Source organism: Bombina bombina, chromosome 1, assembly GCF_027579735.1.
Source record: "Bombina bombina isolate aBomBom1 chromosome 1, aBomBom1.pri, whole genome shotgun sequence".
NCBI lineage: Eukaryota > Metazoa > Chordata > Amphibia > Anura > Bombinatoridae > Bombina > Bombina bombina.
In genome coordinates, this window is record NC_069499.1 from 1,299,247,495 (window position 1) to 1,299,263,675 (window position 16,181).

The window sequence follows — 16,181 nt, forward strand, 5'->3', positions numbered from 1 at the left end:
GTCTGTATGCCAGGATTGGGGGTTTTGGAAAGATTTTTTTGAGTGTGGGATCCTCTAAGAGTAATGGCTGTAAGTCTTTTATGATTTTTCGTATCCCTTCCACAGCAGGGTTGTATTTGACTACTAGTGGGATACGTGATATGTTTTTCTTCTCCCTGTATTGTAGTAAGTGTTCACGTGGAGTATTGAGGGCAGAGTTAATTTTTTTATTTATAATCCTTGTTTTGTAACCTTTTTCTCTGAATGATTGGGACAGTGTGATGAGGTGTTTGTCACGGTCCTTGGTATCTAAGCAAATTCTGTGGTATCTTGTAACCTGACTGTAGATTATGGATTTTTTAATGTGATTGGGGTGGGAGCTGGAGCTGTGGAGGTAGCTGCATCTATCTGTTGGTTTCCTGTATACAGATGAGTGCAGTTTTCCATTTGTGATGGATATTGTTGTATCCAGGAAGCTGACACAGTCTCTAGAAAAGTTCATTTTAAGCTTGATTGATGCATGAAATAGATTAAATGATTTATGAAAATGTTCAAGGTTTTTTTCTTATTCTGTCCATATGATGAAAATATCATCGATGTAGCGAAAGTATTTGAAGGGTTTGTGAGGGTGAGTGGCTAGGAATCTCTGCTCTAAGTCAGCCATGAAGAGGTTTGCGTACTGTGGTGCCATTTTGGTGCCCATGGCTGTTCCCATGGTTTGTAAGTAGATGGAGTGGTTGAAGATGAAATAATTGTGAGTAAGTATAAATTCTGTAAGTTTACTGACTGTAGAAGCACTATATGTCTGGTTAGGGCTGTTGGAGGAAAGAAAGTTTAAGCAGGCATCAATACCATCTTTATGTGAAATATTGCTGTACAGGGATTCCACATCCATTGTCACAAGTAGAGTATCCTCTGGCAATTCTGTTATCTGGCTGATTTTGTTAAGAAAATCAGTGGTGTCTTTTATAAAGCTAGTGGTGTTAATAACTAAGGGCTTAAGAATATTCTCCACTAGGCCCGATAGTTGCTCAGTCAGAGTGTCCATGCCTGTTATTATTGGTCTTCCTGGGTTCCCTGGTTTGTGGATTTTTGGGAGCATGTAGAATGTCCCTATGTTAGGGTTAGAGGGCACCAGTTTGTCCATTTTATGTTGCATGTGTTTAGGGAATGTTTTAATTAGTTTTCTAAATTGAAAAGTGTATTCCTGGGTGGGGTCCTTTTCCAGTTTTTTGTAATAAGTTTGATCTGATAATTGTCTATTTCCCTCTGTGATGTAGTCCTGTGTATTCATGATCACCACTGCTCCTCCCTTGTCCGCAGGCTTAATGGTAATATTTTCATTATTTCTTAAGGCCTAGATTTGGAGTTTGGCGGTAGCCGTGAAAACCAGCGTTAGAGGCTCCTAACGATGGTCTTAGGCTACCGCCGGTATTTGGAGTCATTCAAAAAAGGGTCTAACGCTCACTTTTCAGCCACGACTTTTCCATACCGCAGATCCCCTTACGTCAATTGCGTATCCTATCTTTTCAATGGGATCTTTCTAACTCCGGTATTTAGAGTCGTGTCTGAAGTGAGCGTTAGAATTCTAACGACAAAACTCCAGCCGCAGAGAAAAGCCAGGAGTTAAGAGCTTTCTGGGCTAACGCCGGTTCATAAAGCTCTTAACTACTGTGCCCTAAAGTACACTAACACCCATAATCTACCTATGTACCCCTAAACCGAGGTCCCCCCACATCGCCGACACTCGATTAAATTTTTTTAACCCCTAATCTGCCGACCGCCACCTACGTTATACTTATGTACCCCTAATCTGCTGCCCCTAACAACGCCGACCCCTATATTATATTTATTAACCCCTAACCTGCCCCCCACAACGTCGCAGCCAGCTACCTACAATAATTAACCCCTAATCTGCCGACCGCAAAGAGCCGCCACCTACATTATAGATATGTACCCCTAATCTGCTGCCCCTAACACCGCCGACCCCTATATTATATTTATTAACCCATAACCTGCCCCCCACAACGTCGCAGCCAGCTACCTACAATAATTAACCCCTAATCTGCCGACCGCAAAGAGCCGCCACCTACATTATAGCTATGTACCCCTAATCTGCTGCCCCTAACACCGCCGACCCCTATATTATATTTATTAACCCCTAATCTGCCCCCCTCAACGTCGCCTCCACCTGCCTACACTTATTAACCCCTAATCTGCCGAGCGGACCGCACCGCTACTATAATAAAGTTATTAACCCCTAATTTGCCTCACTAACCCTATAATAAATAGTATTAACCCCTAATCTGCCCTCCCTAACATCGCCGACACCTAACTTCAATTATTAACCCCTAATCTGCCGACTGGAGCTCACCGCTATTCTAATAAATGTATTAACCCCTAAAGCTAAGTCTAATCCTAACACTAACACCCCCCTAAATTAAATATAATTTTAATCTAACGAAATTAAATAACTCTTATTATATAAATTATTCCTATTTAAAGCTAAATACTTACCTGTAAAATAAATCCTAATATAGCTACAATATAAATTATAATTATATTATAGCTATTTTAGGATTAATATTTATTTTACAGGTAACTTTGTATTTATTTTAACCAGGTACAATAGCTATTAAATAGTTAAGAACTATTTAATAGCTAAAATAGTTAAAATAATTACAAATTTACCTGTAAAATAAATCCTAACCTAAGTTACAATTAAACCTAACACTACACTATCAATAAATTAATTAAATAAAATACCTATAATTATCTACAATTAAACCTAACACTACACTATCAATAAATAAATTAAATACAATTCCTACAAATAAATACAATTAAATAAACTAACTAAAGTACAAAAAATAAAAAAGAACTAAGTTACAAAAATAAAAAAATATTTACAAACAATAGAAATATATTACAACAACTTTAAACTAATTACACCTACTCTAAGCCCCCTAATAAAATAACAAAGCCCCTAAAAAATAAAAAAATGCCCTACCCTATTCTAAATTACTAAAGTTCAAAGCTCTTTTACCTTACCAGCCCTGAACAGGGCCCTTTGCGGGGCATGCCCCAAGAAGTTCAGCTCTTTTGCCTGTAAAAAAAAACATACAATACCCCCCCAACATTACAACCCACCACCCACATACCCCTAATCTAACCCAAACCCCCCTTAAATAAACCTAACACTAAGCCCCTGAAGATCTCCCTACCTTGAGTCGTCTTCACCCAGCCGAGCCAAATTCTTCATCCAAGCGGAGCAAGAAGAGGTCCTCCATCCGGTAGAAGTCTTCATCCAAGCGGGGCAGAAGAGGTCTTCCATCCGATTGAAGTCTTCATCCAAGAGGCATCTTCTATCGTCATCCATCCGGAGCGGAGCGGCAGCATCCTGAAGACCTCCGACGCGGAACATCCATTCTGGCCGACGACTGAACGACGAATGACGGTTCCTTTAAATGACGTCATCCAAGATGGCGTCCCTCGAATTCTGATTGGCTGATAGGATTCTATCAGCCAATCGGAATTAAGGTAGGAAAATTCTGATTGGCTGATGGAATCAGCCAATCAGAATCAAGTACAATCCGATTGGCTGATTCAATCAGCCAATTAGATTGAGCTCGCATTCTATTGGCTGTTCCGATCAGCCAATAGAATGCGAGCTCAATCCGGAGCGGAGCGGCAGCATCCTGAAGACCTCCGACGCGGAACATCCATCCTGTTTGTAAATATTTTTTTATTTTTTGTAACTTAGTTCTTTTTTATTTTTTGTACTTTAGTTAGTTTATTTAATTGTATTTATTTGTAGGAATTGTATTTAATTTATTGATTGATAGTGTAGTGTTAGGTTTAATTGTAACTTAGGTTAGGATTTGTAAATTTGTAATTATTTTAACTATTTTAGCTATTAAATAGTTCTTAACTATTTAATAGCTATTGTACCTGGTTAAAATAAATACAAAGTTACCTGTAAAATAAATATTAATCCTAAAATAGCTATAATATAATTATAATTTATATTGTAGCTATATTAGGATTTATTTTACAGGTAAGTATTTAGCTTTAAATAGGAATAATTTATTTAAGAAGAGTTAATTAATTTCGTTAGATTAAAATTATATTTAATTTAGGGGGTGTTAGTGTTAGGGTTAGACTTAGCTTTAGGGGTTAATACATTTATTAGAATAGCGGTGAGCTCCAGTCGGCAGATTAGGGGGTTAATAATTGAAGTTAGGTGTCGGCGATGTTAGGGAGGGCAGATTAGGGGTTAATACTATTTATTATAGGGTTAGTGAGGCGGATTAGGGGTTAATAACTTTATAATAATAGCGGTGCGGTCCGCTCGGCAGATTAGGGGTTAATAAGTGTAGGCAGGTGGAGGCGACGTTGTGGGGGGCAGATTAGGGGTTAATAAATATAATATAGGGGTCGGCGGTGTTAGGGGCAGCAGATTAGGGGTACAAAGGGATAATGTAAGTAGCGGCGGTTTACGGAGCGGCAGATTAGGGGTTAAAAATAATATACAGGGGACAGCGATAGCGGGGGCGGCAGAAAAGGGGTTAATAAGTGTAAAGTTAGGGGTGTTTAGACTCGGGGTACATGTTAGAGTGTTAGGTGCAAACGTAGGAAGTGTTTCCCCATAGGAAACAATGGTGCTGCGTTAGGAGCTGAACGCGGCTTTTTTGCAGGTGTTAGGTTTTTTTTCAGCTCAAACAGCCCCATTGTTTCCTATGGGGGAATCGTGCACGAGCACGTTTTTGAGGCTGGCCGTGTCCGTAAGCAACTCTGGTATCGAGAGTTGCAGTTGCGTTAAATATGCTCTACGCTCCTTTTTTGGAGCCTAACGCAGACATTCTGTGGACTCTCAATACCAGAGTTATTTTAAAGGTGCGGCCAGAAAAAAGCCAGCGTTAGCTACGCGGGTCGTTACCGACAAAACTCTAAATCTAGCCGTAAGTTTTTTATAGCATTTTTTTCTAAGTGTGAGAGGTTATACATTATTTTTTTCTGCTGTTTGTTGAGCAGAGATGCAGTTCTCAACCGGAAGCTTTCAATATAGCTGTCCAATTTTGTGTTGCGTCCTGGTGCAGGTGTGAAGATTGTGTTCTTTTTCTTTCCATTGTAGTCCTCCATAGTGCTGGTATTTTCTTTGTCATGGAATAATTCTTTAAGCCGCAATCTCCTGAAGAATTCTTCTAAGTCTGAGTACAGTTGGATTTTGTCTAGATTTGTACTTGGACAGAATGATAATCCTTTACACAGTACTGATATCTCTGGCCCTGACAAGTGGTAGTTTGAAAGGTTCACAATCCCTGAGTTTTCTGTGTGGTTTTCTTGGTTGCTGACAGTTTGTGTTTTGAATGAGGTGCTGTTATTGTCTGTGGACGTTTGGTCATTTGTTGTTGAAGTTGTAGTTGATCTGTCACCTGGAGCTCTGTTATCTTGCATTTGGTGTTTTATTCTGTTTTGTGACAGGCATGTAAGTTTCTTCTTTTTGTTCTTGATAAAATTTTGTTGTTGCGCTTTGTGGAAGTGTTGCATTTCTTTTTTAATTTCTTCATTGTACCCATTATTTTCTGTTTTTGTAGTAGGAGCTGCTTTTTGGCTTTTGATGGAGTTGTCGACCCCTTGAGAAAAAGAACACTCAGAATGGAACCAAGTGCTGCCATAAAGCTCTCTGCAAACTGTGTCAACACGTTTGTGAAAGCAGCACAGCAAATCACAATTATAAATCCTATAACATTAAAAGGGCATATTCATGTATATCTGCAAATGTGGTATACATGATACATTGCACTGCATGTGAAGTGGGAAGCTATATTGGAGAAACAAGCCAAAAACTGCACCTTCGGATGAACTTACACAGACACTCAATCAAAAACCACTGTGAAACAAAATACTGCACCCCTGTTGGTCACCATTTCACCCAACCTGACCACTCCATCCAAAACCTCAAAATCAAAATTCTCAGAGGCAACTTCAAAAACACCATGGAAAGAAAAACCTTTGAAATGAAAATGATAATGCACTTCAACCTGTTTAATTCTGGACTAAATGTGGACTCTGGATTCTTAACACATTATCAAAAATTTTTGTAATGTACTTTCATTTAGTCAATTACATTGTATATTCCACATTCTTTATATATAGGTACACAGGTAAGCCTATGTCCACACTTTTGTCTTTTTTTAACTTTTGTATTCCCCCTGTATATACAATTTCACATCTTTATAGATATTGATGCAATGTTGATATATAACTTTATGTCAGTATATGCTCCATGTAAAGCTATATATTTCCCCTGTCTGTTCTACACTGGACACTGTCTGCCTGTTACCTAAGCCCCCCTCATGATTTTTACGACACCTCCTCCTCTCCCTGCACTTTCTGTCTTCTTAGCTATACTGTATTTTAAGATACAATCTGTAAATTCCATTGAATTGGTCAGTATTGCTTCAGACTTGATAAAGGAAGGAACTCTTCCGAAAGCTTGTCAACTTATAAATGTATAGTTAGTCCAATAAAAAAGTATCATTGCTCAATGCAATACTCTTGTTATTTTGATATCTATATATATATATATACTGTATATATGTACACACACACATTTATAAATATATACATATATACATATTTAGACATGTGTATGTATGTATGTATGTACTGTATCTCTGTGTTAAAGCACTTGGCATGCCTTTTTTTTCTAACACCTCTTATCTTTGAGCCCTTGACTTCTGTAACAGTTAACAAGAGCTCTGACGTTGCGGTAATTATTCTAGTGAAAATCACAATTGCACTCACGCGTTCGCAGTTACTTTCAACTTGTAATACAGAAGGAATTTAACTTGAGCGCAAATGGTCTCGAAAATCCGATATCGCTTGCGCTCAAACTATATCACTCCACTCGTAATCTAGCCCATAGAGTTGCAGGATCTCTAATGTTAAAATGTCATGCTCTAATAACTAACAGCGTTTCATTTATCCTTTATAATAGCCCTTTAATGCAGTTTTAGCATCTTGCTGAGAAATACTAACCAATACAATATAAAATGTGTACAATGAAGTATTATTCACTTCACATTTAGCTATAAGATTATTTAGAAATAAATTATGTTTTACTTACTATGACTAACAGACACTGCAGTGTACATATCTGGGCTTTACAATGCATTGATTGTGCATATTCAAAGCACTCAGGTGTGCACAAATCTATATAGGAAAGCAAATACAAATTAAGATGTGCTGAATACATTGCAATTTGACTTGTATTAGTATTAAACATAACACTTTTATTAGTGATTTGTGCAGCCATTGTAAACATTGCAGTTCCCATACAAGATGCTTCTTTGTGTACTGCCTGATTACTTTCTGTAGGAAACATCTGACAGCTCACAGGTAACATACTTTTCTACTGCATTCCATGGAGACAAGAGCATTCTATTGCACCTAGGTCTGTGTCCAATAGCATTATTATTATTATTATTATTATTATAATTTATTTGTAGAGCGCCAACATATTCCACAGCACTGTAAACATAGGCGGTATACAAGGTAACATTTATAGGAATCAAATGGGTAGAGGGTCCTGCCAAGAGTTGAACTGTTGTAGTCAGCTCTTATGAAGGTGACCTGCAAACAGTTGGGCTCTTAGGCTTACGTGCTAAGGGGGTTCAAGGGGATAGCAATAGAGGAGAGTAACTGGGATTAGGAAAGGTTAGTGTAGGTTTTATGCATCCCTGAACAGTAGAGTCTTTAGGGAGTGCTTGAAGCTTTCAAAACTAGGTGAGACTTGAAGAGCGAGGCAGAGAGTTCCACAAGATGGGAGCCAGTCTGGAGAAATCCTGTAAACGGGAATGTGAGGAGGTAACAAGAGAGGAGGAAAGAAGGAGGTTGTGAGTAGAGCGAAGGGGACGGTAGGGAGAGTATCTGGAGATAAGGTCTGAGATGTAGGGGGGAGCAGTGCAGTTGAGGGCTTTTTTAAGTCAGAGTGAGAATTTTGTGTTTTATTCTGGAGGCAAGAGGAAGCCAGTGAAGGTATTGGCAGAGAGGTGCAGCAGATGAAGAGTGATGAGTAAGGAAGATGAGCCTGGCAGAGACATTCATTATGGATTGTAAAGGAGCAAGACGGCAGCTAGGGAGATCAGAGGGGAGGGAGTTGCAGTAGTCGAGGCGGGAAAGGATTAGAGAGTGGATTAAAATCTTAGTTGTGTCTTGTGTAAGGATATCTTTAATTTTAGAGATGTTTTTAAGGTGGAAGCGGCAAGATTTAGCCAAGGACTAAATGTGAGGAGTGAAAGAAGTATCTGAGTCGCATGTGACCCCAAGACATTGAGCATGTGAAGTAGGGGGTAATGATGGAGTTGTCGACAGTTATAGAGAGATGAGGAGTTGAGAATTTGGACGAAGGGAGGAAAATAAGGAGCTCAGTTTTGGAGAGATTTAGCTTAAGGTAGTAAAAGGACTTCCAGGATGAGATGTGAGAAAGAAAGTTAGTGACACGGGTTAGCAAGCAAGGAGGTAGGTCTGGTGCAGAGAGGTAGATTTGGGTGTCATCGGCATACAAATGATATTGAATCCCATGGAACTTTATTAAGGAACCTAATGATGATGTGTAGATTGAGAAGGGAAAGGTCTACAAATGTATACATATGTATGTATATGTTTATATGTATATATATGTCTGTAAATACATATATACACATATAAATACATATGTATACACACACATAAACATATATATTTATATACATACATATGCATATTTAGACATGTCCTTTGCAGTTCCTTTTATATATATATATATATATATATATATATATATATATATATAGGGAGTGCAGAATTATTAGGCAAATGAGTATTTTGACCACATCATCCTCTTTATGCATGTTGTCTTACTCCAAGCTGTATAGGCTCGAAAGCCTACTACCAATTAAGCATATTAGGTGATGTGCATCTCTGTAATGAGAAGGGGTGTGGTCTAATGACATCAACACCCTATATCAGGTGTGCATAATTATTAGGCAACTTCCTTTCCTTTGGCAAAATGGGTCAAAAGAAGGACTTGACAGGCTCAGAAAAGTCAAAAATAGTGAGATATCTTGCAGAGGGATGCAGCACTTTTAAAATTGCAAAGCTTCTGAAGCGTGATCATTGAACAATCAAGCGTTTCATTCAAAATAGTCAACAGGGTCGCAAGAAGCGTGTGGAAAAACCAAGGCGCAAAATAACTGCCCATGAACTGAGAAAAGTCAAGCGTGCAGCTACCAAGATGCCACTTGCCACCAGTTTGGCCATATTTCAGAGCTGCAACATCACTGGAGTGCCCAAAAGCACAAGGTGTGCAATACTCAGAGACATGGCCAAGGTAAGAAAGGCTGAAAGACGACCACCACTGAACAAGACACACAAGCTGAAACGTCAAGACTGGGCCAAGAGATATCTCAAGACTGATTTTTCTAAGGTTTTATGGACTGATGAAATGAGAGTGAGTCTTGATGGGCCAGATGGATGGGCCTGTGGCTGGATTGGTAAAGGGCAGAGAGCTCCAGTCCAACTCAGATGCCAGCAAGGTGGAGGTGGAGTACTGGTTTGGGCTGGTATCATCAAAGATGAGCTTGTGGGGCCTTTTCGGGTTGAGGATGGAGTCAAGCTCAACTCCCAGTCCTACTGCCAGTTTCTGGAAGACACCTTCTTCAAGCAGTGGTACAGGAAGAAGTCTGCATCCTTCAAGAAAAACATGATTTTCATGCAGGACAATGCTCCATCACACGCGTCCAAGTACTCCACAGCGTGGCTGGCAAGAAAGGGTATAAAAGAAGAAAATCTAATGACATGGCCTCCTTGTTCACCTGATCTGAACCCCATTGAGAACCTGTGGTCCATCATCAAATGTGAGATTTACAAGGAGGGAAAACAGTACACCTCTCTGAACAGTGTCTGGGAGGCTGTGGTTGCTGCTGCACGTAATGTTGATGGTGAACAGATCAAAACACTGACAGAATCCATGGATGGCAGGCTTTTGAGTGTCCTTGCAAAGAAAGGTGGCTATATTAGTCACTGATTTGTTTTTGTTTTGTTTTTGAATGTCAGAAATGTATATTTGTGAATGTTGAGATGTTATATTGGTTTCACTGGTAAAAATAAATAATTGAAATTGGTATATATTTGTTTTTTGTTAAGTTGCCTAATAATTATGCACAGTAATAATCACCTGCACACACAGATATCCCCCTAAAATAGCTATAACTAAAAACAAACTAAAAACTACTTCCAAAACTATTCAGCTTTGATATTAATGAGTTTTTTGGGTTCATTGAGAACATGGTTGTTGTTCAATAATAAAATTAATCCTCAAAAATACAACTTGCCTAATAATTCTGCACTCCCTGTATATATATATATATATATATATATATATATATATATATATATATATATATATATATATATACAAATATATACATATGTATGTACGTGTTTATATGTGTATATTTGTATGTAAATACATATATACACATATAAATACATACAGTAAATACAGTACATATGTACACATACATAAACATATATATATTTAGACATGCCCTTTGCAGTCCCTTTTTTTCTAACACTTGAGACGTCATATCTTTGAGCCATTAAAACTTTTTAATGCAATATTTGTTTTTAATGTTTTTTTATTAGATAGTGTAATTATGAGTGAAACTGTACTTAAAAAAGTATTTTTGATGTGTTTTGGGACACTTTTTGTTCTAAACATAACAGTTAACCAGAGGTTACAGTAATCATTCTAGCGTAAATCGTGATTGCACTCACTCGTTCACAGTTTCTTTCAACTTGTAATACGGGAGGAATTTAACTTGAGCGCAAAGGGACACGAAAACCCGATATTCCTCGCTCACAACTTGTAATTTCACTCATAGAAAGTTATTTATTTACAGTATATACAGCTTCTGTTTAGGGGCAATCTTGCTTCAAAATTCATGTAAACGTAAACAGAACATTATCAGGGTTAAAAAATTAGTAATTAACCTTAAAAAATGTAATTCAATGATATATAATTATTATACCCATTAGATAGTATTTTAGTTTTGTGTCTTTGGGCCTTTTTTTTTTTTTTTTTTTTTACCAGGCAGCCTTAGGCTGTTAAATCAAAAAATTTATCAAAAACACCACAATTATTTCTTGTTCTTCAATAGATTCCAATTCTTCCTTTATGTGCATTTAAAACATGTTCACATTTTTTTGTGTGTACTTTTTTATTATTCTTGTTGATTACTAGAAAATCCATTCCTGTGGAAAAGATTTTGTATTGTGCGATGCATTGGGAATTAACCTTGATTACTTCAGTAATTTACTAATCAAATCTGAAGACCTGCTAATCATTGTGAATTACAAGCCGCTGGGTTTTATAGCAGTGTAAGCAAAATTAAGTATTCAGTGAAGTCTTTTAATGAAAAAGAAAAAAAAAGTTTAGCGATTTGTTCTTATCTTTGTGAAAGAAATACTTGCCCCATGTCTCACACCTAGACCCTAATTTATTTCTTTTTTTCTTTTTAATAAATTGGGTTTACCTAAATCCAAATTTCAAATACTATGACAATGACCACAATTCAAACATTTTAATTCAAATATGTCTTTTTTTCTCAAAACCTGCAAGAACTTTGAGCAGCATAAAAAAAATAAAGTCAGGTTATTTGAATGGTATCCGTTGTGCACGGTTAATTTGTATTTAAATAGGTGGCACTAATTGTTTGTATATCAATGAAAAATAAAATAAATACATTCCAATGTAGTAATTGCTAATACTTTTTATTAGCATGAACCCAGGAAATTGATGGAAAATAACCACAACAAAAGTCATGGACATTTCAAATACAGTGTCATTTATCTTATGTAATGTGCCATTTGTATTGTATGCCTTTGTAAACAATATGTATAGAGACAAGATACACTATATTTGGATGATCTCTTGATTTTCTCATTTTTTCTGTGCGTTTATTAGTCATGTGTGTCAATAAACCCAATCAAAGTTTCAGATTTGATTAACTGGTCAAGACCCAACAATTTAAAAGCATTGCAGAGATTTGCAGACATTTCTTCTAGCCAACTAGTCATTCACATTTTAAGAAACTACTTTTGCTGACCCATATTTTGGACAGATACAGCTATAGAAAGTAGAAAGTATAATTCCCTCAGTACCTATTTTGGCACATGCACATCCTTCTAAGCTCTTTTTGATGGAAGGTGTTGCTTCTGCTACTGGTGCCAGGACTTTGCTTTCTTGGATAAATATTTAAAGGGGAGAGTGTATCCTTAGCCATTGAACTGGCTCTTGTGGAATGGAATTGTCTATTGTAAGGGGCTTCGAGTTCCATTAACATATTGGCTGACCATAAAAACAAGAGAAGGCTAAAATCATAGAAAAGCTAGAGGAACACTTTTCTTTGCTAAACTGAACTTTATCATTTCATATCATCATAGATCTCAAAATACCAATGTGTATGCATTTGATTTCAAATACAAAAGAGTAACACAAAATCCTAAACCCATCTTTTGGTCTACCAAGATTATTGCCTCCATTTCTCTGGACATTGTTAAACAAATTGTTGTCACCTAAAAAATTGTTTTATAGCTGCACAGTCGTTTCTTCCAACAAGTCATTTGTACAACCTTAAAGGGGGTCTAGATATTTTGCAATAGAGTCTCAGAAGTCCAATATCAGGTTATCCAGGCATTTTGAAGATCCTAGATCTCATTGCTCTTTTAAATTGGTGACTCAACATACAACTGTGGAACAGTTTGTGACAGCCTTTGAGGTAAGCACTCATATTAAAGTTATGTACAGCTAAAACTTTTCCTGTTCCATTTTACCAATGGGCACACATATATATATTGGACCTATTATAAACAAAGAAAGTCTCATCAATCCTAGTAGTTGTGGGCAGATTTCTTAAGAAGGGTTGCTTTGTTCTTTTTAGGAAACATCATCTGCTCTCCATTTTGTGAGGATCTGTGTTAATGTTCACATTAATTGAAAACATTTTAGTTGCCTTTCATAGAGTTAGGCCTACTGCAAATGTGTGGACATTGGTCTGAATTTTTTTCCAAGTATATCATTCAATGTAATAGAAAAAACACAGTAATTAATTCCTGTTCCTGATAAAATATCTAAGGTTTTAGACAAACTTTCCATTTGAATTCAAATTCACATTTACATGACTCTATAGGATTTTCTCATATCCCTATAAATCTTATTTCTAATCTTCAGGATCTTTAAAATAAAGTGCTTCATACACAGTTTATGCTAAATCCCTCCTTTTAAGTGGGGATTTTGTCTATTTGTCCACTAGTAAAATCAAGCTACATCAGCCTTCTGCCATGCAGTGATGTCACCATATATTCCCTTTGAGATTATGCACTAGATCGCCACAGTGGTCTATAAATTAGAGTTAGCTTCATCACTTCAAATATAATTTCCATGAGTCCCTCTTAAAATTAACTAAACAAAACTCATCTATTATTTTTTTTTTATTTTCAGTGGAATAATTTAAAATTACCCAGATGTTGACATTCTTGCAGAGTCCTAGGGTATTTGGTCCATAGGATTTAAGTCTTGGAAGAACATTATTTATCTCTACCTGCAATGTCCACAGCTTTGTGAATCTTTTCCACTTTCTGTTTCCTTCCAAGTCTACAACTGTCATCTCAGAAGTCATCCTTTGAGGGGGAGGCATATTGTTAGCCCTGCCAGTTTTTGTGGGTGACATTCTTCAGCATCATTTTTAGAGCATTTTGACACCACCCACCTTGCTTTGTATCTAAAGTTGAGTTGTTTAATTATAAAAATAAATTTTGCTTCAATATCCCCGCATGAGCATTAACTGCAGTAGAAGTAAACTTTTTGCACTCGTTGGGTTGCGCTCATATGATGAGTTGAAAGCAAACTGTTCTCACTCTCGCGCTAACCCGACAAGTGCAAAAAGATGAATTTAGAATATCACGTGTGTGTTCACATATTCCCTTGTAGAAGTCAATGGAGCAAAGAAAGTGGGGAAAAAACCCACCCTACTCCTGTGCAAACCTGATCGCATATTCTCATGCGCGCTAACCCAACATGAAAATATGAATATTTCACATTCCAATGTCCTTCACATAGCAGAATATGCTCTAGTTATTGATAAATTCATATTTCTACATATCTGATGGTATTGTGATACAATATATATATATATATATATATATCAAATTATTTATAGGTATAGATATATACAGATATATACAGGGAGTGCAGAATTATTAGGCAAGTTGTATTTTTGAGGATTAATTTTGTTATTGAACAACAACCATGTTCTCAATGAACCCAAAAAACTCATTAATATCAAAGCTGAATAGTTTTGGAAGTAGTTTTTAGTTTGTTTTTAGTTATAGCTATTTTAGGGGGATATCTGTGTGTGCAGGTGACTATTACTGTGCATAATTATTAGGCAACTTAACAAAAACAAATATATACCCATTTCAATTATTTATTTTTACCAGTGAAACCAATATAACATCTCAACATTCACAAATATACATTTCTGACATTCAAAAACAAAACAAAAACAAATCAGTGACCAATATAGCCACCTTTCTTTGCAAGGACACTCAAAAGCCTGCCATCCATGGATTCTGTCAGTGTTTTGATCTGTTCACCATCAACATTGCGTGCAGCAGCAACCACAGCCTCCCAGACACTGTTCAGAGAGGTGTACTGTTTTCCCTCCTTGTAAATCTCACATTTGATGATGGACCACAGGTTCTCAATGGGGTTCAGATCAGGTGAACAAGGAGGCCATGTCATTAGATTTTCTTCTTTTATACCCTTTCTTGCCAGCCACGCTGTGGAGTACTTGGATGCGTGTGATGGAGCATTGTCCTGCATGAAAATCATGTTTTTCTTGAAGGATGCAGACTTCTTCCTGTACCACTGCTTGAAGAAGGTGTCTTCCAGAAACTGGCAGTAGGACTGGGAGTTGAGCTTGACTCCATCCTCAACCCGAAAAGGCCCCACAAGCTCATCTTTGATGATACCAGCCCAAACCAGTACTCCACCTCCACCTTGCTGGCGTCTGAGTCGGACTGGAGCTCTCTGCCCTTTACCAATCCAGCCACGGGCCCATCCATCTGGCCCATCAAGACTCACTCTCATTTCATCAGTCCATAAAACCTTAGAAAAATCAGTCTTGAGATATTTCTTGGCCCAGTCTTGACGTTTCAGCTTGTGTGTCTTGTTCAGTGGTGGTCGTCTTTCAGCCTTTCTTACCTTGGCCATGTCTCTGAGTATTGCTCACCTTGTGCTTTTGGGCACTCCAGTGATGTTGCAGCTCTGAAATATGGCCAAACTGGTGGCAAGTGGCATCTTGGTAGCTGCACGCTTGACTTTTCTCAGCTCATGGGCAGTTATTTTGCGCCTTGGTTTTTCCACACGCTTCTTGCGACCCTGTTGACTATTTTGAATGAAACACTTGATTGTTCGATGATCACGCTTCAGAAGCTTTGCAATTTTAAGAGTGCTGCATCCCTCTGCAAGATATCTCACTATTTTTGACTTTTCTGAGCCTGTCAAGTCCTTCTTTTGACCCATTTTGCCAAAGGAAAGGAAGTTGCCTAATAATTATTCACACCTGATATAGGGTGTTGATGTCATTAGACCACACCCCTTCTCATTACAGAGATTCACATCACCTAATATGCTTAATTGGTAGTAGGCTTTCGAGCCTATACAGCTTGGAGTAAGACAACATGCATAAAGAGGATGATGTGGTCAAAATACTCATTTGCCTAATAATTCTGCACTCCCTGTAGTAATATCCATTTAAAAATATATAGAACATATTCTGCTATGTGCAGAACATTAAAATGTGAAATATTTACAGTAAATATACAGTATAACACTTTATTAAAAATGAATATTGCATAAATATGCTTTTACATGTTTTCGTCTACTTAACAGCAAAGGGCCCCAAGGCACTTATATATATGCCTATATATGTATTCATGTGTTTATATGTATACATATGTTTGTAAATACATAAATATACATAAAGATACATAAATATATACAGTTGTAATCAACATTATTCAATCCCCATTGCAAATCAGGTTTATTGTTAAAATGTACAAACTTTTAGTTGTTTTCAATTAACAAATCA